The sequence below is a fragment of the Triturus cristatus genome, chromosome 11 (assembly GCF_964204655.1).
Source record: "Triturus cristatus chromosome 11, aTriCri1.1, whole genome shotgun sequence".
Taxonomy (NCBI): Eukaryota; Metazoa; Chordata; class Amphibia; order Caudata; family Salamandridae; genus Triturus; species Triturus cristatus.
Window position 1 is genome coordinate 1,050,842,588 of NC_140594.1, and position 24,160 is coordinate 1,050,866,747.

The 24,160-nt window shown below is 43.5% G+C and overlaps 1 protein-coding gene across 7 annotated transcripts in view; it reads left to right on the top strand.

Moving 5' to 3' along the window:
* MCF2L2 (MCF.2 cell line derived transforming sequence-like 2) overlaps nt 1–24,160 on the top strand; it is a 2,345,299-nt gene that overhangs the window by 222,478 nt on the left and 2,098,661 nt on the right. Inside the window, exon 1 of one of the 7 annotated variants that reach the window (XM_085635353.1) lies at nt 3,245–3,470. The exons of 5 other annotated variants lie outside the window; for them this stretch is intronic. The gene's annotated coding sequence lies outside the window, so the exon portion shown is untranslated. Of the gene's footprint in view, nt 1–3,244; nt 3,471–24,160 lie in introns of those variants that run through there. One more of the 7 variants, XM_085635351.1, reaches the window with a different exon arrangement.

Genomic DNA, 24,160 nt, shown 5'->3' on the forward strand with positions numbered 1-24,160 from the left:
ACTTTAAGGGTAAGCAATAGAATGTTGAACTGCAATGTGGCCTTTGTGTAAAGTATTTTGGTGTTGTATGTGATGGCCAAAGTGGTGCCCTTATCTTGACATCTCTTGCTGCGCTCACGTGAGTAGTGAAGTGAAGAGAAGTGAGGAAGAGAATGCATTAGGTTTATATTATTCTGGTGTTTCTGCTTGGAAGGACGTGAAGTATGAATGCTCCCTACGCTGGTGTTGTGTAATGAGTAATGGAATGAACTATTCATTTTGCTGCAATCTTGTAGGCGCACTCATGCCTGTATTGTAAAAAGGTAGGATGAGAGATATTTGGCATGCGGCAACTCCTTCCATTCTTGAGGGGAAATGGATTTCAGTTCTTGGCTAGGCTTAGACCATAGTCATCTGATATCCATCCTCTCCTTGTAGCCAATGAAAGTGCCTGGATACCCTCTCGGGTGGTTAGCCGTGCTATATAAATTCACTTAATTGATTAATATGATCAGCCTTTTGGTCTGTGTGATTATACGTCAAATGTTTGTTAAGAGCGAGGTCTTTACTTACTTCCTGAATTCCAAGTAATCTTCTCTATTTTCGGCCTACGCTGGACGGGCATTCTATTATTTCCTCTCCTAGTGGAATCTCAAATGGTGTTCTGACTTAAGCATCTTTACGTTCACTGATTACAATTTCTCACCCAAAGAGCTTGCACCAAAGTAAGATATGCAAAGGGGCTCCTTGTATTCCTGACACGTGGGCTTCTCATATAAGCCAACATCACCTTCAAGAACTGCTGCATCATTTACAAGACAGTAACAACTACTAGCACTTCACCCTGCGGGGCTGAGAAACAAGTGTTACACAAGAAGCAATGATATCACTATTCTTGAAATCAAGGGGTGCAAAGTGGAGAAAGCAAAAAAACACGCTCTTCAAGCAATGCCACAAGAATCAGCCCAAACATTCGTTGACGCTTCAGACATTCGTTGACGCTTCAGAGTTAGCCCTCCACACGTCCACTTGAGAAAGCTAATATCTCGCCAAAATGCACCTTATCCACTATCAGCAAGACCTCATCTAGCAGACTGGCCTAGAAACGTCCTCACCTTTAAGAGAAGAATCTGGGAATTGAACCCATCTCCTCTACCATCCACCAAAGGCACTGCTCAAGGAGAAATATCCAGCAAGCCCCAGCTGAAAGGTCCTCCAGGAATTTTTAAAAGCCGCCCTGCTCCCATCCTTCTTCACTTCAGTGTCTGGATCTCCTCATCCACCAACCATACATGCACACCCAATGTCAGTGCAAGGACCCGGGTGTTACATCTCAGCAGCACTTTACATGAGGGGAATCAGTAGGAAACAGCCATTACAACGCAGCTGTTACCACGCATACCCTTTACCACACGTGCGTTACAACGCATGCACCGTTACTAAGCATAGCCTTTACCACGCATCTGTTTCAATGCATGCACCGTTACCACGCATAGCCTTTACCATGCATTTAAAAAAAATACATATGTCTTTACAGCGCGTGTCTTTACAACGAATTACGTTGTAAAGCTATGTATGGTAAAGGTATATTAGTGGTACTGGTGGTAAGGGTATATGTGTGGTAAGGGGGGGGTGAATGCAATCGGCGTCATTAGAGGAAACGGAAAGACCCTTCCGCTTACTCTTTATGATGTGCCCCGCGCCTCAGAGGAGCTGCCTGGTCGTCGTGGAGAGGTAAGAGCGATTGGACTCAGGGCGGGGGATACAGTTTTAGAGTTTTGGGCTGGGGGTGGGTATTTTTAAAAAGAGCTGAGGGACTGGGGGGTGCGCAGGAGTCCACTGTCAGGGCTCTGGGTAGGAGAGGGGTATTTTTTAGAAGGGCTGGGGGACAAGGGGGGGTCGATCAGGGGTCTGCTTTTAGGGCTATGAGGAGGGGTATTTTTAAGAAGGTTCCCCCACCCATCCAAGTAACCGTGAATCAGTTCTGTGCTTGCACAGAGTATCTTGGTTGTTCCACTCATGTTCCACTCATGTGTACGTGATCTTGTATTGTTCAGTACTTTTGGAGACAGTCTTGAGTCCACTGTACTCCTAGACAAAATCTTGAATTGCTCAATGCTTGTGCACCTATATAATATCATGAATCGTTTGGGATATATGTACTCAATCTTGAATCATTCATTATGATCAGGGCCACTGGAATTATGCGATTGTGAGGCTGCGGTGAGTTTCACATAATTATAGATTTGTCGCATTTGCTACACAATCCATCAACTGTGGCACAATCTGCGGATTTTAACAAAAAAGAATATTGTTTCTAGTTCAAACGGTTAAACAGTTACTCGAAATGCGACAACACATGTTGCAACCAATGCCCAGAGAGTGTTAATCAAGTTTAAAAATGATGAAACAATTAAGTTATACTATTATGAAATGTGCTGCATTATGCCACATAATGTGTCTTTTCTTGCCGCATAATTTACTCAACCCTGCCGCATAATTGGAGTGACCGCCATTATATACAGCGGTTATTGTTTCTCAGATAGCTTTGTCCTTTAAAAACTGCGGTATCCCAAGCAGACTCTTGGCTCCACCCAGCATCAGTGGTGACAGAGTGTGTGCCAGTGTCCATGAGATAAAGCAGCTTTGCAAGGCAATGCGCGTGAGATGGGCCAGTTTGCAGGTACCTGCGCTAGAGACGGTGAGGGCACCGGAAGTGATGCACCTTCGGGTCCTTCATCTATTAACCAATCCCTGAGGAACATTCTGCAAAGTTTCTCCATGGCGCATCCCATAAACCTTGCAAACAAAGCTGAGCTCGCTGTTAAAATGGAAAAGTAATGCCTCAACTCTGCCCACCGCTTCTCTTGCCAACCACGTGGCACAGTGTCCGCCTGTTTTCTCACCTGGATGTCATAAAAAATATGACACCCAGAAAAAAAGAACGCTAGACTTTTTAATACCCAATAAAATGTACAACTAAGAAGGGAAAAAACACAAGCTCGGCTGCTAGGCACCAAAATAAAGACGTCGTTGAACTTATATTAAAACCTACAATTTAAATAACATTTCTGGCGCGCCTTTAGAGATACTGCCTGGAGTTGCGTACAATGCGGGGCTGTGTTGGCAGAGCGTGGCCCCCAGCAGCGGACCCGGCCCCTTGCGGTCAGCTGGGGGTTGTGAAACAGCGCATGTGATCGCCTCTTCGGGTCTGCGGCTGACTGCGGCTTCTTGGCGCCCCGCCAGCGGGCCTGGGCTCTCCCTTCCGCCGAGCGCCGCTCTTCCGCGCCCGGGCAGACGGCGTGAGTGCTTTACCAGAGCCCGCAGCAGGCAGACGCGGCGGGGACAGCGGCGGCAGGAGGAGGAGGTGTGTCTGCCAGGGATGGGTGCCTTCTCTTCGCTCTCTAACGCGGATGTGGGCACACACGCCGGGTGAGGCGAGGATGCTGCCGGCGGCGTGGAGGGCACACAGAGGCGCCTGACCCCGGACGGTAGGACCGCTTCTGTTGACAAGCACCGCTCCTGCAAACTGCGCTGTTCACATGACCTGGCGGCGGGCCGAGCAGCTGGAACGTGACAGGCAGGGCCATTAGGAATATGCAGTGACCGCTCAGAAAGCCTTATCAACTAGTAAATTAGATTTTACTCCTCTAAAAATTCATAGTGTATGCATGCGTAAACTGCACGTCCCCAAATCGAATGTCAGAAGGAACTATAGGCTTAATTCACAAAGCTTTTTATAGTTAGTTTGGTACAGTCTTCCCAAGCTCTTTAGAACCGCGATTCCATTTTTAGAAAGACCAACTTTCACGACACACCTAGCTTACATGTATAAGAGGCAGGCGATTTGTAATGTAACTAAAGCATGGTGTGGTAGGACGCTGCCATTTACGGCATCATATTTTCCATTGAAATTGCCACTGAATTTGCAGACATACTATTTTCCCCGCTAAAACTATGTTGCACACAAACAATAAATGTGTGGAAATCGGGTTTCTGTATATATTTATCATTAGTGCATCACCACGTAAAGTGTCTTGATTGGTTTTGATTCTACACAAATCTTTGTTCCCATCACACATCAGAACTACAAAACTGTGTGTAGGTGTTTTAATTTTGCGTGTTATAAAAAAAATGACACCCTATTGTATTTTGTTTCTCGCTGCCAGTATCCCAACAAGATTGTCACAATAATTCACTTTACTTTTCTTTCTCTGACTGCCAAGTGGATTTTGAAAGCACCAATACCCATGTTAAAATAATAAGGAGTGATTTAAGACAGCCTGAAATTTGATCTCGGTCTCTGAAGCGCAACAATTGTAACAAGAATTTAAAAGAATCTTTATTTATTGTTTGGACTTTTGTGACCCACCAAAAATCGTCTTGTGACCTGGGTCGTGACCCACAATTTGGGAAACCCAGATATAGTAGATTAACACTTGTAAAAAGTCATAACAGGAACATACACACTAGTGTTTGAAATGGAAAAATAGAAGTGCAGATACCTCATGCCTACTTGCTTCTGAGAAGTGCTAGTACTCTCCAGTTAAAAGTTGGTCTGGCCATGCCATGGGTGAGCTGGTCTGCAGCGCATGGCGCTGTCGGACAGAAGGCCGCCAGGAACAGCAAGCAACACATCCCCTAACTAAGTACGCTTGAAACTTGAAAAGCACAGACTAGGCAGAGGGACACCAGGAAGACAGAATCGTGGAATGCAGGCTAGACTCTCCAAGAACTTTCAGCGATGCTGATGCTAGAGTTCCGTTTTCCAAAGTCTGAACAGTGGCGGCTGGCATCTACGGGTAGGGGGAGCGTGCACTAAATATCATAAAAAATAGAACTTAGCTAAAGCGACATCCTCAGGAACTGGAACCGGATGTTGGGATTCCCTTGCCCAATCCTGGCGCTGCTTGTATGAGGCATGTGAGCAGCGCCCTGATTGGAGGGAGCGGCCTCACTCGGCGTTCCACAGCGCTCTGGAGGCCTGCATTTGCTCTAACCAGCTGGGTAGAAAGGTTTCAAATGCCCATGTGTGGCTGGCCATGGCAAGACGGCCGGTCAAAAAGACATGCACACTTTAAACAGTGCATTGGACATCCCACATTCCCCCTTCTGCTGTCAGTCAACAGCGGCCTGCCCCCATACTGACGCTCGGCTCGGGATGGGGGGATGAAAGAAAAAATGGTAATGAACTACCATTTTTTTTAAATTCTCTCCGGCTTTGAAGGGGATTTTAAGTGGGGTGACGCTCCACCGGAGGAGCTGCCCCTTAGTCTGAAAGCCTGCAACCAGGTCTACTCTGCCTTTGTCTTTTTGATGTTGGTCGCGTTTTTCATTTTCTTGGGTCACGTTGGTGTGTGCGGCCCTTCCTTTATCTGGGCCTTTGCTGCATTGGACATTCTCTGTGAAGGGCACCTTATGTGGTAGCCAATCCAGCGATCCGGCAGCTTGCCATTATGTTGTTGCAGGTTTTTCCTTATCAAAAGGTCTAAAGATTCAGTTGTAGATAAATCTGACGGTATTTTGTTTAGTGGTGCCCTCTTAATTCGTATCTTCTTCCTGCAACCGCGTGAATCATTTTCTTTACATTACATTATGGTAGTTTGCCCTACACACAGTGAATCTGATCTAAGAACTCCTGGATGGGCTGGGTGTGGGGAGGTTAACTGAATAGCTCAGGAGAAGGCTTCCGCGTGAATCTGTGCACTCATATTAATGGATGATCCAGGTCCTTTTAAAACATATTTTTTATCAGTGAGCACACTTGTAGAAGTCAATGCTTGTATGTATTCTATAAAGTATGCAAATTGGCAACCTGGCATTCTGCATCTAGAGTTGTGATTTATATGAATAGATCATCTTTTTTCATCCAGTTGTCTGCGAATAACTTGTTTTTATGTGGTGTCTCATATTGCTCACTTGTGTGGTTTCCAAGCACCATAAGTAGCTGGTGTTAGTATTGCTCAGTTTGATAGTGTTCAGTTTGCAGGCCTCTAAAGGAAGGGCTTAAGGATAAATGCAGCTCTGACATTAAAAAGCTTGACTAAAAATGGAATGTCTAGACAAAATTAACAGGATAGGCTAACTACTCACATGTATGATGTGGTTAAGAGCGTGGCAGTCGGCACAGGAAAGAGCGGTGGGGGCTGTGTGGCGGTGCAGGGGCGTGGTGGGGGTCGGCTAAGTCAACATACGACAGGATAAGTAGAATTAAATATATTAAAAAAAAGACCACTTACCTTGTGTTTGCTGCATCGCCGACTCAGGGATGCGGCGAGCGCAAGTGTTGTAATTTACTTGTAAGTCAGACATGGAATCTTTAGTTGTCTTGGTGATAGAATTAGAATGCACTGGTGGGTGGTGAGATGGGCATTCTGATTTGGGGAGACGCTGGGAAGGAGAGCTGTTTCATGTTGGTGGTTGCATTTCAATAAAGCCTATCTTGGATCTTGCACGACTTTCTGGCTTTTAATACTGGCGACGAATGGTACTTGATTGGGGACAAGTGGCAACCATCAATTCCCCTGTGAACCCGCTTTCATGCTAAATGAACGGATTTTAAGCGCAACGGATTCCCTGGAAAACTCCCTTGGATTTGGATTTGAATTTCGGACTCTCAACACCGTATCGTCCTGGCCATCTCCAAAAAACAACAATTTGGAGCCATATGATCGTCGAGTCTTACAGACACAGTAAGGTATAGGAAATAACGGTTGACTGCTTACGTTTAAACGAGACTCTGTGCGCTCTGCTGTCCTCGTGTCCTGGCAGAATCTTGAGTTTCGGACTCTGTGACATCGATGCGTACGTGCACACGCACACGCACACGCACCGCGTCACACAGCGGCCATTTTGCTTTGGGATATAAGGAGATACACTAAAGCACTCGCGTTTTCCTCGTTAGACGCTAGAGGAAGTTTGATGAGATGCTTTGCTTTTAAACGTGTGGAGTTTCTGGAACAGCGACGCGTAGCTCTTTTTGCCTAGGAGATTTTGAGAACTGCTTCACGGTGAGGAATTAATTTTTTTTTATTTGGTAAAAAAAAAAAAAAGAAAAAGAAGGGGCTAATCAGTTGCGTGTTGAGTCATTTAAGACTACTCTGAAGTACGACTTAACCTTAAAATCATGGCAACTGCTTCCAGCATGTCGCAACCTCCTGCCTTCCTGTCAGAGAAAGGGGAGCCTATTCTTCCCTGGAAGAGGTGGAGAAATTTGTTTGATTCTTATTTGGTAGCAATTGGGGGTGAGAAGTTTTCTGCCACAAGGAAACAAGCTATATTGCTACACAATTTGGGTGTTGAAGGCAGGAACACTTATGATAGCATGGACCCCATCACCATTGGTAATGGTGATGGTGAACCTGCAGATGTGTACGAGATGTCCATGACCATGCTTGAGCGTTATTTTGGTCCACGGATCAATGTTGTTCTAGAACGCCACAGATTTTTCACAAGGGTTCAAGGCCAAACAGAACGTGTTGGAACTTACATTGCTTCACTAAAAACGTTAGCACGCACGTGTGAATTTGGAGAGTTGTCTGACTCCCTTGTGAGAGACCAATTAGTCAGATGCACGAACAGTTCAAGAGTACAAGGGAAACTGTTGTCCAAGAATCCATCGTTAACAGAGGCTATTGCGATTGTTGAGTGTGTTGAGAATACTTCCTCGTGGGTGAAAGAAATAAGGAAAAATCGTGAAGATAGCGATCAGGGCAATAGTGAGGGTATAAAGAAAAACCAAGAAAACGTCCACTCCATGTCGGAGTGTGATGTCGAAGACGAATTATCTGAGAGCATTGCCAAGGTATCTTCAGGGTCAAAGGGTAAAGCTGTTGTGAAGAACACTCAGTCTCGTACGACTTTCAACAAGGATGCTCAACAATGTAGTGAACGAGATTCTCGGCAACAACGTCCTTTTGACCGTGAAAGAAATAACAGTGACAAACAAAAAATGAAATGCTACAGATGTGGAAGTTTCTCTCACTCATCCAATTTTCCCAATTGTTATGCTAGGGAGTGTGTGTGTATGAATTGTGGAATAAAGGGACATTATGCTAGAGTTTGCAAATCATCAAAGAAGGATCGTGGTATGGGAAATTCCTCTGACAGTATTCGCACGGTGGTCATTTCAAGTATTTCAGAAGAGGGAGACAAGGTGGATTCAGACAAGATTACCATGCCATTTTGTAATATTATGGTGAATAGTGACAATTTTACTGTTTTGGCTGACTCTGGTTCTCCTTTCACGCTGATTGGAAACAAGATATGGGATGAAGTGGTAGGGTTGGAAAATGTAAAGCTTCAATCTCCAGATATTTCACCTTTCAGTTATGGAGGGTCCCGGGTGGATATTTTGGGATATGTAACAGCAAGAATTGTATTTAAGCAGAAGGAGACTATGGGGAAGGTTTATGTGGCTGTGAGAGGAGATAATTTACTTAGTTGGAGACATCAACGTGATTTAGGCATAATCCTAAATCCTGGTGCCACCAACCCAGAAGACCAAGTTATGTTGATGGATGAGATAAATGTGAGCTCACCTGGTAAGATTTTATCTGTGGATGAGGAGAATGGGAAAAAATATATTGAGGATTATCCGGAGGTATTTTCCGATTCTCTTGGTTGTCTTAAGGGATTTGAGCATCGTATTATTCTAAAAGATTCAGCCAAACCTTGTGTGCATAAGGTACGGAGAGTGCCAAATTTAATGGTTGAACCGCTAAAACTTGAACTTGAGAAGCTGCTTAAATTGGGAGTGATTGAGGAGATAGAGGCTTCGGAGTGGTTGTCTCCGGTGGTTTTGGCACCCAAGGATGGAGGTTCGGCGGTGAGAATGTGTGTTGACTTGCGCGGATTGAATGAATGGATTTGGGTGGATCGCCAACCCCTTCCTAATATTTCAGAGTGTATAAGTTTGTTGAAGGGAGCTAAAATTTTTAGTGTTTTGGACTTATCATCCGCTTATCATCAGGTCAAGCTTCACAAAGACTCTAGACATCTGACGTCATTCGTCACTCTTTTAGGGGCGTATCGGTTTTTGAGGATGCCTTTTGGGCTGGCTTCAGCGGCGGCCTGTTTCCAAAGGATTATGAAGATGGTGCTTGGGGATCTTCCCAATGTCTTGTTTTTTCAAGATGATATTTTGGCATATGGGAAGAGTGAGGGTGAACATGAGATAGTTTTGAGATCCGTTCTGAGTAAGTTGAGGGAGAGAGGTCTCACCCTTAAAAAGGAAAAATGCCGGATTAGGTTGAAGTCTGTAACCTATCTAGGACATGTTATTTCGGGGGAGGGTATACAGCCCAAATTGCAGCTTGCAGAGAGCATAATCAGTGCTCCGGCGCCTCAGGACAAGGAACAAGTCAGGTCTTTTCTAGGAATGGCCGAATTTTATTCCAAGTTTGTGAAAGGGTTTGCTAGTGTAGTTGAACCAATCAGAGTGTTGTTGAAGAAAGGATCACGTTTTGTTTGGACGCCAGATTGTGAGAGAGCTTTTAATTTGGTTAAGTCTGAAATTGGAGGGATGCCGACGTTGGGTCGTTTTGATACCAAATTGAAAACTGTTCTCACAACAGATGCCAGTCTCAAGGGTTTGGGAGCTGTGCTCTCTCAGGTTGTTAATGGAGAAGAGAAGGTGGTAGCTTTTGCTTCCAGGGCCCTTAGAGATGCGGAAGTCAATTACTCCTGCATTGAAAGGGAGGCTCTAAGTATGTATTGGGCGATACAACACTTTAAGTTTTACCTGTGGGGAATTCCGTTTATGGTGAAATCTGATCATCGTCCCCTTGTTCAAATATTTTCAGATTGTCACAGTGATCGCATGACCCCTAGACTTAAAAGATGGAGTGAGGGTCTGCAAGAGTTTAATTTTCGCGTACATTATATTTCTGGTTTGGATAATAAGTCTGCTGACTGTTTGTCTAGGTTGCCAGTGGTTTCTGGGGATGTGGATGATGAGATGGAGTGTGTGAATTGGGTAATGGAGAACTCATTGTTAGAAGAGGAGTGGTTATCTTGTGCGGTCAAGGATAATACATTTATCCTGTTGAAGGATTTGATATCCAAAGGGTGGATGAGTTGCAAGGATCTTGACCCAGCTGTGAAGTCATTTTGGTGTGTAAGGGATGAATTGACTTTTTGTGGAGAAAATCTTATGAGAGGAGAGAGAATGGTTCCACCTGATGTTCTCAAAGAGAAAGTAATCAATTTGGCTCATGAAGGGCGTCTTGGTAGGAGTCTTACGAAAGCGCATGTCAGAGAGAGGTACTGGTGGCCGGGTATGGATCGGATGGTGGAGAATGTTGTGAAAGATTGTCACTTGTGTGCCATCAATGATAAGTCTCATGTGACTAGTCATGCTCCTCTTTCGCCTGTGGAGGTACCGGATGTGGTTTGGACTAAGTTGGGGTTGGACATTATGGGTCCTTTTGAACTAATGCCTTCCCAGGAAAGATTTGTTGTTCTTTTGGTGGATTACACCTCGAAGTGGGTGGTTACCAAGTGTATGGGTGTTGTCAATTCTAAGTCCATTATTGAATTTTTAAAAGATGTTTTTACTTCTGAGTGCATTCCGAAGTATTTAGTTACTGACAATGGGGTGCAATTTATCTCCCAAGAGATGCAACATTTTCTTGAAAATGTTGGTGTAATTCATTTGAAAACGGCACTATATTCTCCACAAGCTAATGGTCTCACTGAGAGAATGAATAGGGTGGTCAAGAGTTGTGCTCAAAGGGCACTTGATTCTGGGGTTTCTTTCAGCAGTATGTTGAGGGAAACTTGGTGGGCACACCGCACTGTTCCTAATGCCATCTCTCAAAAATCACCTTTTGAGGCCCTGAGGGGAAGGTTGGCAATGTCCAAGCTGAATCCAGGGTGGCTTCCTGTGTGGAAGGGCAATGAGGTGAGTGAAGATGTGAGAAAGAGTAAATTGGCTGAGTATCAATTGAGGTACAAGTTGCGATATGATGACAAAATGTCTGTGAAGGAAAAGAAATGGAACCTTGGTGATCGTGTTTGGGTTAAGAAAACCAGGTATGGTCATAAAGGTGTGTCTAACCTTCTGGGTCCTTTTGCCATCACAGCAATAAGGAAAAATGTTGTAACTCTGGACAATGGTTGTACATGGAGCATGTTAAGGTTGGTCAAATTTGTTGATGCAAGTTTGCGTCCAGCCAACGACCGTGGTTATGCTCCTGTGAATGGAGATGGGAATTGTAATGGGTCCACCAGACTCAGACATGTTCCAGCTAAGTTTAAAGATTATGTTATGTATTAAGCATATGTTTAAATTTTATCTTATGTCCTTGATTGGGTGTGTAGGTTCCAGTCAGGTTGTTCACTTTATATTGTGCATCGTACATTTTGTTTTTCTTTCTTTGTTGTTTATTTGTTTTGTTGTATTGTAAAGGGGATGTGTTGTAATTTACTTGTAAGTCAGAAATGGAATCTTTAGTTGTCTTGGTGATAGAATTAGAATGCACTGGTGGGTGGTGAGATGGGCATTCTGATTTGGGGAGACGCTGGGAAGGAGAGCTGTTTCATGTTGGTGGTTGCATTTCAATAAAGCCTATCTTGGATCCTGCACGACTTTCTGGCTTTTAATAGCAAGTTAAGTGGTTTTATTATTTTTTACATTCAATCTTACTTATTCTGTCGTATGTCAATTTACCCACCCCCGCCACTCTTACCTATGCAGGCCGCTACTGGATAAGAGCATACTGCTCTTTGCCTCCACTGTGCCTGCTATGTCTGAATAATGTATTACTACTCCTTATACTGTACTTGTCTCTTTTGTGTGTGCCAAAGAGGCTGGCACGGCTGTCTGTGATGTACCTGTACTGCCAGGGGTGTAGCTTTGTCAGTAAGATGGGGGGGTGAGCTTCAGACTTTCCAATAATCACGCTGGCATATCATGTTTAAATACATTATATGACAAGCAGAGTACATGAGAGGGGCCTAAAGGCTAGTAGAAATGTATAGGAATGCGAATTAGTAGGAGTACTAAGAGAGAAAACAACCAAAATGGAAATAACCACTATTTTTGAGGACCTTCAAAACAGTGGGAGAAGAGTGTAGGTGTGATTTTTCTGTGTGTGTGTAAAAATTGGCGGTGAAATCCGACTGGCATCTCACAGTACCCGACTGAAAGCACCTGTACCCAACTATTTATCAGAAAATGCATTTATCAGGGGGCGGTGTAACTCTCCAAACACCCCTCCCCCCCCGAAGCTACGCCCCTGTGTACTGTGCTAGCAAATGGAGCTTGCCATGTTTCTGCAAGTGGTGTCACTGTTCTGTGGATGGATACAATGATTGTGCTGATTGTGGTACTCTGAACCATCAGGTTGTGAGCTATGGGCTTGAGTTTATAGCAGCCCCGAAGAGTGTTCTGCCCAAGGCACTGGTGGTCCAAAGCCCGGCCCTGGGTAAAAGTATTGCACCTCTGCTAAGAAGTGTAGGTACTCTTTCAGTACCTGACAGTACCGGTCCATTTAAAGCACTGATACACATCCTTAAACTGCGCACAACTCACCAAATCACTCTTTAGTACGATTTTACGGGACGACTCACAAAGCTTTTTCCAGTTATTACAACCATTTACTTCGTAAAAAGTCGTACTATGTGCATGCGTAAACTGCCTCTGATTCACCCAAAGAAAGGTTGAGAACTATCTCTATAGTTGTGTCTTACTTCAGACTTAGCTGTGACATACTCCTAGTCCCCTGCTTGAGAAGTTTTTTCAAGTAAATAAGTATACCTTACTCCTGGAAATTCATGAGTAAGCTACATTTGCTCCTCCTGGAATAACACATTACAGAAAAAAACTTTGTGAATCGGTCCCTACTAGCCTTTAATCTATATGTATGTAAATTATGCCGTATATGCATACGTTATGTATAGATGGGCGTTCCAAAGGGGGGCCAAGGGCAGGCAATGTATGTCTTTTGGTACTCAGAAAGGGCTGACAATGGCCTTGCAACGCTTCTCTAAGCACCTGGCATATCATCAAATCCACCTGGCAGAAGTTGGACAGAAAGTGAAGTAAGGTGCAAGAACCCGTGCAGAGTTTTCAAAGTGTCTTTAGAAAAGGATCGGCCTGTAAATAAAATGTAACAATTCCTGAGGAAAAAATGAAAAGTAAAAAATGGAACTGGTGCCTCTTTCCTAACTCTACATTTGAGTAGTCGAGACATTTGAACATTTTTTTACGTGTTGTGTGTCTTGAGTGCATGTGGTTTGTTTATTCAGATAGTGGTTGCTGTTGTACAGGGCAGACTAAAGGCCTGATTTTGATCTCAGCGGACGGCTTACTCCATCACAACGGCGACGGATATCCTGTCCGTAGAAATATGAATCCCATTATAGCCTATGGGATTTATATTTAGAAGGATGGGATAGCCATCACCGTTGTTATGATGACTGATATACTGTCCGTGGAAATATAAATCCCATTATAGCCTATGGGATTTATATTTCGAAGGATGGGATAGCCGTCGCCGTTGTGATGATGACGGATATCCTGTCCGTAGAAATATAAATCCTACTATAGCCTATGGGATTTATATTTTGACGGATGGGATAGCCATCACCGTTGTGATGATGACGTATATCCTGTCCATAGAAATATAAATCCCACTATAGCCTATGGGATTTATATTTCGACGGATGGGATAGCCATCACCGTTGTGATGATGACGGATATCTCGCCCGTCGTAATATAAATCCCATCATAGCCTATAGGAGTTAGATTTCAGCGGGTGGGATATCCGTCACAGTTGTGACAGAGTAACCTGTCCGCCAAGATCTAAATCAGGCCCTTAGAATTCTGTTCTTTGGAAATCGATACACTGAGGGCAACTTGTTATTAATATTTGCTATTGTTGTCATTCTTATGATTGCCATTACGAATACTAATAATAATAGCTTGCCATTTAACCAGTGGCATTTGATGTACCAATTTATTATTAATATTGATTTTATTGATATTCTACTTCTCCTTCTTACTGTTACTACTAATTCTAATTCTATTACTAATAATAATGTCATACTCACTTCAAACATGAAAATAACAAACAACAGGAAATCATACCTGTTGCTGTTGGAAATGTGCCTGTTCTGCAGGAGGTGCATAGTTTATTTTGCCTTTTTGCTTAACCATTTTTCTGCTGGCTACAAAACTCTGTGCACTTTATCCCTGCTAACCAGAGGTAAAGTGCCTGTGCTCCTCATTTTAACATGGTGAAATTGGCATAGCCCTTATTGGCATGTTCAAGTCCCTAGTATTTAGTGCCCAAAGTGTATGAATGGCTGGTAAGGTATATGTCACCAGTGGGCTGCAGCACTCCTTGTGCCACCCACTGCAGTGACAGTGCAAACATGACTGCCAGCACCTCTAAGTAAGCCTTACTGCCCAATAAGGCAGGGTGCATGGTATTTAAAAGTAGGACATGTAAAGGTTAATGTTAAACATGTCATTACAGTGACTAGCACTCCACCTATTTGGTTGACGAGCACCTCACCTTCCTTGGCTCTAAGTATGTGTGCCGAAAGGACACCTTCAGACTGGAGGTGAATGAAGTATAATAAAGAAAAAAAACACAAGTCAACACATCTCCATTTATGCACCATGATCTGAAACAACATCTGTATTTATGTGGACTGCCCGAACCCTGCTCCAGTTTAGGAAAGAGCTGAACACAGCATCATGATGAAGTGACAGTCCTCCTCTATTCTCAGAACCCAGCTTGCTATCTAATTCCTTATTGACTGTATCTTTGCCTTTGATCCTATGCAGTGCTCCATTGCCTTTTGGCTAAGTTTGCACGTACAAATATTGCATGCACACATACTAACATACATGCACATTCACCTACTAGTAACCCAATCAAATGTGTCGTCTACCAGAAACAGCCACCCTTGAAGCAGCTGTAGAAAAGAGAGTCCATGAAAGGTAATGCTTGATAGAAAATGAACCTGCTTCTCCATAACAGCCAATTGCATATGGACCTAACCTCTCTGCAGAACCTTGAACAGAGACTTAAAGTCTTTATTAAGGACTGGAGAGTGAACTTAGCATAAGCCCCCACTTGCAGAGTGAACACTGAGCCAGAGAAAGACTGCTTTAGTGCCACATTCACCTTTTTTGCAGTAAAGTCCACTTGGGAGGCATCTACGAATGCCAAAGTCAATTCGGAGGAACCACTGGCCAACAAAGTGTTCACCTTGGACACTGAAGGGAACCTCAGCTTCAAATCCTCCAAAGCATAATTCTTAGCCAGAACGCTCAGATATGTAGGTGTTCTCTCACCCGTCCCACTCCTTATCCAACATATTCCTCTCAGCTACATATGCACACAGAATCTCAGATTCCTGAGAATGAAAGCTGGGAAGAAGTCCTTCTGTTATCAGGAACAGGAGGAAATAGTTGCGCCAGATTTTCATGAAGATGCCTCAAAAAGCATGGAGACCAGTGCACTGCACACATCAGCCCCTTAGGTCTTTCTCCGAAAAGTCAGCAACATCACCAGGCTCTGTGACACCCCTCTGAGCACCAGCGTCAGAAGCAAAATGCCTGTTTAGGGCAGAGGCCACTGTTCCATCAGTCAAGGACTGGAGCTCAGCAGGAGACTTGGAAAACATTTCAGCATGCTCCTTAGTTGTCCTTCTTAGGCTCCACCTTCGCATAGTGCCACTTGCACAGGCGCCGGACTAAGCCAGAAGCACACGCTGTGCTGCAACAAGCCTTGAGGATGGCAGAACCACAAGAAGCTAAGTGCAGTTCCGGCGTCCCCGGCAAAGTACATAGAGGGGTCCTCCTCCAGACTCACTCAGGAGCTCTCAGGCCAGGGTACTGTGCTGATGGCCCCCCGTGGAGCTCAGGGCCGCCTGCACTGCGGCGGCCTTTGTTACGACACTGATCCAGGCTGTTCCCATGGCAGCAGAATATCAGGTGCGATTTTGCTGCATGCAACAGTCTACCATGATAGAGTCAGGCAGGTCGTACACATCTTCTGGAGAGACACAGTGCATACAACCAGCCACCACCTACCGGTCTGAGGCTGCGGAGGAAGCTAGAAGGAGAAACGTTGGTACTAGGGCTGTCCACGATTGCGCTGCCCCTGCAGTATATGAGGCTCCTGCCAAGCCATGCGCCGGCTGCAGCACGGTTTCCTGGATGCATTCTCTATAAACACATGTCAAGAACACCACAGAGCAGGCTGCACCATGTGACAAAGTATGCAAAGAATAAAAGGCTCATTTCTTGGGATGAGGGAGGTATAGTGAAGCACAGTCTCTGCAAGAGATGGACAGACAAAACAAGGGGTTCTTTTTATGCCAGGGAGGTTGATGCTGGGAATGGGGGTGGGGCGAGGGGGGTTTGTAAACTAAAAAAAACCTTTTCAGCTGGGGGCAAATTAATTCCCTGACCCTAAGGAGATGGCTCATCTGACTCTTTACAGACTATTCCAAGGAAAGGGCCTTTTACTCTCCACTCCTGCTGCCGCACATGCATGCATACATAAGAAATATATCCATGAATATGTCATATTTTTACTTTTCTCTCTTATTGAAGCACCAGTTCCTCTGTGGACGATGCGTGCACATGAAGCACATACACAAACACAAGTATTTAAATTGCCTTGTTTTACCATCCATGCTTGTCGCCATCTCTGGAAGTTGGGCGGGTCTAGATAAATTTACCAATTATAGTCGTATTTGATGCGACTACTAGAAAGCGGAGGGGAGGCACAGAAACAGCCCACACATGTTCCGGCACATGATGATTTGCTGTTCCACACTTTAGCCTGACAGTATTTGAGAAAAGTGCATTGTCAGGTGTCCCAAGTACACTTTTCCCAATTTCTCTAAAACTGGGGTCTTTTTATGTGTTCACTTAGACATAAAGAGGAGACATACAAATGTGGCTCCTTTGGTAACACAAAAATATTTTTCTATGCTTCCACTCAACTTTGAACCGAGGCAAAGAAATGGCTTACCATAAAAAATGGTGTACTGCTGTATTTTTCTTCCTCGACTCTTCTTCGAGAGGAGGCCTAGAAATATGCCGGCCCTAAAAATATGGTGTTTGTCTATATTTCTGTGCCCCCCCCAACCGCTTAGAGAGGCATGGAAGACTAGTAGACACCAAACCTATATCACCGGCTCTACCATTAGGAAGGACAGACATTTGTAAGGGGTTGCAGAGACAAAGAGCATTTTGATAATCTTCTTGTGTATGATGTACATCCCTTTAATCAGTATCTCTGTTTGAGGAAGTATTCACAACCTTGGGAGCTCAACAGGAGCTCCTCACAAGGTAGTTGACTAAAAACTCAAGTAGAAGCAGAATTTGTACTTGTTTATTACAAACAGAAATACTCTGCAGAGCAAGTGGTGAAAAGTAAACACTCGTAGACTTTTGCTGCTGGGTGAAAAGTTTAGCATTACCCAGCAATATAGCCGCACAACAAAGACGACAGAGTATTGTAAATCAGACAGCTGTACACTACCAAAATGCTTCGTCTTGATTGGCTCCTAGTTGGTTAATTTTTACCCAGGAGATTTATAGCTAGTACCCGAGACAAGCCTCATTTCAGCATCAACCCACATATTATTATGCTCTCCACCCATATAAGCAGAGCATGACAGAGTTCTTATAAAGAACTCTAGTGTTCACCTAGCTCACAGAGGCCCTAATTAGGATGTCCGCCTGACACCGTTTTGGTGTGGAAACCGACCGTAGGTCCGCAGTTCCGAACATCGTATTATGATGTGACCGCACATGGTGCGGTCGCAAACTCCCATTTCTCTATGGGAGTTTGTGTAAATCCCTGCATCATGAGGCAGGCACGTGACGGTGCCGTCCACACAGTGCTAGGGACCCCCAAAGTCACTTCCCGGCAGACTTTCCATGTCGGAAAGCCTGTTGGAAACTGACATAAGCTCGACGGCGGAAACACCGTCCACACGGGATTATGGTGGGTTTCTGAATGGCCGACGGGCTCCAAGAGCCTGTCGCAAACCGACCACTGTAATCCTAATACGGTGGTCGGAATTCAAACCAAGATGTCGGTTGGAAAGCCTCCGACCTGTGGTTTGAGGCTTTCCGACCGACATTCTAATGAGGCCCAGAGTGTGTCTGTAGTATCCTCGGGTCATGTCAATATTTTCCCTTTCATCCTGTACCCAGCTGCTCAGCCAGTGTGAGTGTTCCATGTAGAATGTTGGTGTGAGTGACATGAGTTGAATGCTTGGGTGCCTGGTGTGTGACTGTGTCAGTTGGAAGATGGGCTGAGCAGCTAGGAGGCTGCTCCTGGTGGGGCTTGTTCTAGCTTGTTGTTACTTCTACTTATGGATTTAAAAAACTACATAAAATCATCTCGGCTACGTCTACTTCATCACCTGAACACGTGGGGTCAGCCCACTACATTTTGGCGACGATCTGGAGCGTTTCTCACGCTAAAGGTAGTTTAATGCGAACTAAGGATGTGGAGTACAGCAAGACTACGTGTAGGAAAGGACCTATTACATTTACTAACAAAGACAATCAAGAATCAAGCAACTCAAGGAAAAGAAACCGGTCAAGCATGCCTCGCAGCCCCACCAGTGTCCACTACATCGGACAGCCCCTTCCCAGGCGTGCTGTGTCTTCATCTCTGCATCTTCAACATCCATAATTACATTAAGAAAGTCTGCCTGCATCTTTCTAAAGATCCTGCTGTACAACAAATGTCTATAGTGACACAACGAAAGTCTACAGTGCCTCTGAAGCATGGTAATCACTGGCTGCCTTATTTTCTGCCTTGAGTGCGAGTGTTTGGCGAAAGGCTTCATTTCTACAGGTTTATCATTTGAGACTGTGTACAAGCCCTTGACTTTACTGTTTCTGGGACTTAAAGGATGTTGGCTATTCAGCGTGTCTCTGGTTAGCGCACCACTACTGTGTACTCTACTTCTGCCAGTTTGTCAGCTACTATGTCACAAGATGCGAGTAATTTTTGACTTTTAAAAAATGTCAGTCAGCTATTTGCGACTTAAAATTGTCTGTAAATTCTGCCTGCCGCTTGGGAGCCGACTGGGTGAGAAAAATTCAGTTTCAATTTAATTCCCTACAATGTGGTCTCTCGTGAAACAGTAGCGCTGTTGTTTAAAATTTCAAATATGGCTTGCGCACCTTACCTGATCCACGGTGTCGTGTGGAGCAGAGGAAGAGCCTATTCATGATGTCTTTTATTCTTCCCGGTCTTCTTAGCTGCCTTTGGACGGTCTGCAGCACGAGCGTGCCGTAAGCCACTCGGCGTGCGTCTCATGGGCGTGCCACCATTTTTGGTTGGAGGTTCCATCCATTCTTTGCAGCATCAGATGGTCCCAGGGAGTTGCGTTGCCATCCATGTTCTGCTTTTGTTAATAAAGTTGTTTCGTGTTCTGAGGACCGTCATCTTTGCAACGCCTTGATTGTTTTTTCTCACTCATGGTTTTTACTGCAACTCACTGTATTCGCAACAGATGTCAGCTACAACGCATGGTGGTGAGTTTGAGTATTCTTTCTGTTGGTTTTTCTTTGATTGCAACGCACAGAGATCTCAACACACCATTGCTATAGCATTTGGTGTGAGTTTGTGTTCTCCTGTTCATGGACTCTGAACTTTGCTTGCAGGTCATGTGGTATGTTCCGATCTCATTTCAAGACTCATTGACTTTTCGTCTTTGTGGGCATTTTCTCTGCAGCATGGTTCTTCTCTTTTGCAAGTGTTATCTGTCACTCTTTATCTAGGAACGCCTGTCTATTATCACCACGGTGACAGGCACACCAGTGACATTTTAGTAATGATAGGTTTTCAGTGCATATTTAAAATGAGTTGAATGCCTGTACATCATCATAACGGTGACAGGCCTTCCAATGTCATTCTAGTAATATTGACTTTACTGTGCAAATCTCTGTGTTTTCAGCACCAGTTCAAAGGAAAAGGGAAAGTTGTGTTTTGTTTGACATGTTTTATTCACATTGCTATGTTGGGGCCATTCACCCTCAGCACTGTATTCATGCATGTTTTCATTACAATTGTTGTTCCCTTCTTAAGGGATGGGAGTGGGTTTTAGTCCCGTGTCCCATTGGTTCAGATATTGTATCCCTGCTTAAGGGATGAGAGTGGGTGTTAGTCCCATGTCTCTTTTTCACACACTTTTACTATTAAGGTATTTTTATCCCAACCATTGGAATGGGAGTGGGTTACAGTCCCATGTCTCTTTTCCACGTTTTTGTCATTGTTTAAGGGGTGTCTACCTTCCTTACTTTTGGTATGGGTTTTAGCCCCATTTCCAAGTCATTGGTTCTCGTACCATGTTGGACATATATTTCTTTATACGTCATACCTTACACTTCTTGGGTTTGACGTACATCCTTTCTTTTGGATGTGTGTTTTGGGTGTCAGTCCCATTTACACGTTTAACATCATGTTGTGTCCAGTGTGTAAGCCGCCTTGCGCCTCACCATGGTTTTTTTTTACGTCGTCATGTGTGTGTGTGTAAGTCACCTTGTGCTTCACCTTGACGTTATGTGTGCATGTGCCACACTGTGCTGTTTTTTTTCTGCACAAGTTCTTGGGTGTCAGTCCCATGTAATGTTCTATGCTTCACTTGGGTGTCAGTCCCATGTAACATTTTATGCTTCACTTGGTTGTCAGTCCCATGCAACACTACCTGTTACACTGCTTCTGTTTTGGGTCATTGTCCCTTACATGAGGGGTGTCATTTGGGCCACAGTCTCCTTTGCTGAGGAGTATCTTTTTCTTGGGTGTCATCCATCCATTGTGTGGAGTCTTGGGATATGTTTCTCCTTTTACTCTTTTCACGTGGGTTTTGCTCACTTGTTATGTGATTTCTTCTTAAGTTATTTAACTTTTCTTTGTTCACTATTAAAGGAGGAGGATGGTGTTAGTGTGTGTTTTTATCCTTTCATCCTTCTTTCCTCCTATGCTTGTCTGTTTTCCCTCTTGTGGTGTGTTTTACCATTCGTCCTAGGGTTTATGGACTATTTACATCTTTTGTACATTTCTGTGTATAGTTGTCTTCGTTTTAGTTTGGGTATTATTAATTTTCAGTGTAAAAGGGAGAGGATGTGTAGTATCCTCAGGTAATGTTAAAATGTTCCCTTTCATCCTGTACCCAGCTGCTCAGCCAGTGTGAGTGTTCCATGTAGAATGTTGTGTGAGTGACATGAGTGGAATGCTTGGGTGCCTGGTGTGTGACTGTGTCAGTTGGAAGATGGGCTGAGCAGCTAGGAGGCTGCTGTTGGTGGGGCTTGTTCTAGCTTGTTGTTACTTCTACTTATGGATTTAATAAACTACATAAAATCATCTCGGCTACGTCTACTTCATCACCTGAACACATGGGGCCAGCCCACTACAGTGTGCCCACAGGAAACATGCTAGAACACAGGGTTAAATTCATTCACTTTCCTGTTTACAAGGCTGAATATGTACTTGAAAATGTTCCTCCTTCTGCCACCACAAGTTCCTGAAAGAATTGAGTCACTAAAACCATTCCCTTCCTTGTGTTTGCCCTGAATATTTAAAGTGTACCCCGTATGTAAAAATTGTGTAGTCCATGACAGTTTTCACAGTCTGTAAACATAGTTCACTGATTGCTTTGATCTATAATATGAATTATTTTAAAATATGTTTTACTTTGTTACATTGAATGTAATGTTTTAAAAGATATATAAAGAACATTTTTTTGGATAGTAAATAAATATTTTTAAGCATTCTGTATAGATAACTTATATTTAACTCTCTGTAAAAAATATTTTGAAGCCAGTGCAAATTCATGCAGACAGCTGCAACTACTGAGCAAAGGAAGTAGGAGAAGTAAAAAAAAAAATGAAGTGTACAAACAGTAACTGATTTGGAGTCACTCGCTACCCTAGAGCATGGATGTGCTGGGAACTATTGAACACACTGTGAAAACAGTCATTGACTACACAATTCTTACAGACTCGGTACACTTTAAATATAGTCACTTTAAAGATTCCCAATCTTTACCTGCTAGTAGTAACTACATATGCCTTCTTTCTCTTTAAGAGGCTCAGTCTGTATCGTGGTTTGTAAAATGTTTTAAAATATTTAGAAAGGTAATAAAAAGGCCCTGCACATTAAGAGGAGCAGTCTGCATAGCCACATTTACAGCAGGCCAGAATTCAAGTGGTGTTTCTTAGTTCCCACAACATTTTTATTGGTTAGGGCATTTTATTAGTGAGAATAAGTTTCTCTGTCTTAAAACATGAAGTTCTTTCTAAATCAGACTTGAATGTGGGCATTTGTGTGTTTAATTTCTTTTACACCACAAAGTCTTGTGGTTGGCTCCTTTTCTAGTGCTCCTATTTCAAGTATATTGGTTATATTTGCTTAAAACAATGTCAATGCACAAATCCATCTTACATTAGGTACCCAAAACATGCCAACTCTGGTCGCTACACTGACTTTGGTGCTTCCCGATTGAACTCGTCTCTGTAGTATTTAACATCAGAACAAAGTAAGGGCATTGTCAGTAAGAAAGACAAACAGGGGTCAAAGTTTTAAGAGTTCATATAAAGGATTTTGTAGCAGAGTACACAAAATAGCATCAAGGCATATAAGTCATAAGTACAAAGAACTCTGGTGGCTCAGTGGACTAATGCATCCAGTACAGGAGCCTCTGTTCAACCTCATGGTCACAGGTTCAAATCCCAGCAGGTCTACTCAGCCCTTCATCCATCTGAGGTCAATAAAATGAGTACCATTGAGTTGGGTAACAATAAAAATCTGTTATTGAGTGCCAAGATACCTACGGGTGAACGTGTGCTTTATAAATACACATGTTATGTTAAAAGTTCTATAGGAAATCTACCAGAAAGTTGCTTTGGAATAATGGAAAATGGGGTTCCGTCCAACACAGGAAAAGCGTGTCTTTTTATAGGACCTTATACAATGGATTTTGTATATTACTATACAAATACATGGTTCTCAGGAAATGCCCCAATGAAAAGGAAGCAATAAGAAACATTTGGATACGGAATATATTTGAAGGTTCTCTAACAATACTATTACATTGGATTCAGAGGTTCTCATAGTCTACCAGGTCACGGGGTCGAAACAATGTCTGGCAAACGGTCTGGGACAGCTAGGTTGTCATTGGTGAGGTGCACGGTAGTCCTAAGACTTAAAGGGTTCCAGTCTTTCTATGAAACACCAACAATTGTTTATTAGAGCAGAAAAGCAACAACAACAGTGATCACGTGGTGTATTGCAACGTCATTCCAAGATGGGAGAAAGACCAATTTTCGGTTAATGTTAACGCAAGCTCTATTTCACACAATGTAAAGCTAAAGAAAAGTCAAACAACATTCGCACTTTATTCTGATCGATGATTCATAGGTATGTTTAGTGTTTTTGTCTGTAAAGGATGGTGCACAGGCTTATCCAACCTTTATATTGTAATACAAAGTAACTTGTTTTAATTGTGTGTGCTTGGCACTGTTGTATTTACAGTTTTATAGTGCTATAATTCTAACCAATAAGCACTTTATCGATTTTAGATTAATCAAGTTTTTTAAATTTTGTATTCTATTCCACAACATGATATACATACACTTCGTTCAACTCTTTGAGTTAAAGGGCGATTAAACTTAAAGGATGCCACGGCCCACCACAGGACTCGCTTAGCCCACCTCAGCGGACTGATTGATTGATTGAGTCTTAATTGCTTAATTAATAAAAAATCATTGCAATTAAAACACGACAATAAAAGAAACACAGTTCTCAGTTACTTTAAGTAATATGCGACTGAACAAAGGTTATTACTATGGTTCCATGCTGTAACACAACACCTCACAGCTGACTGGTGCAGTGGCGGAGCCAAGCTGACATGCTATGATGAGCTCAGAGTGAGTGCAGGTCCGAGCCGCGATCCCTCTGAGTCAGAGGAGGCAGGGGCCGCAACATCACAGGAGCTGGTCTGCTTGAGCGTGAAGGCAGTGTATGAATGAAAAATGGAGACAGCCCCAATGCTGCCTCTTGTGAGAATCATCACTATACAAACAAGCATTTACAATGCAATAGGTCTCGCATTTATACGAGTTTGAGCTATTGGCATTGTATATGACAATGCTTTTTATTTAAGTTTGTTTTTTTAAAACATAAAT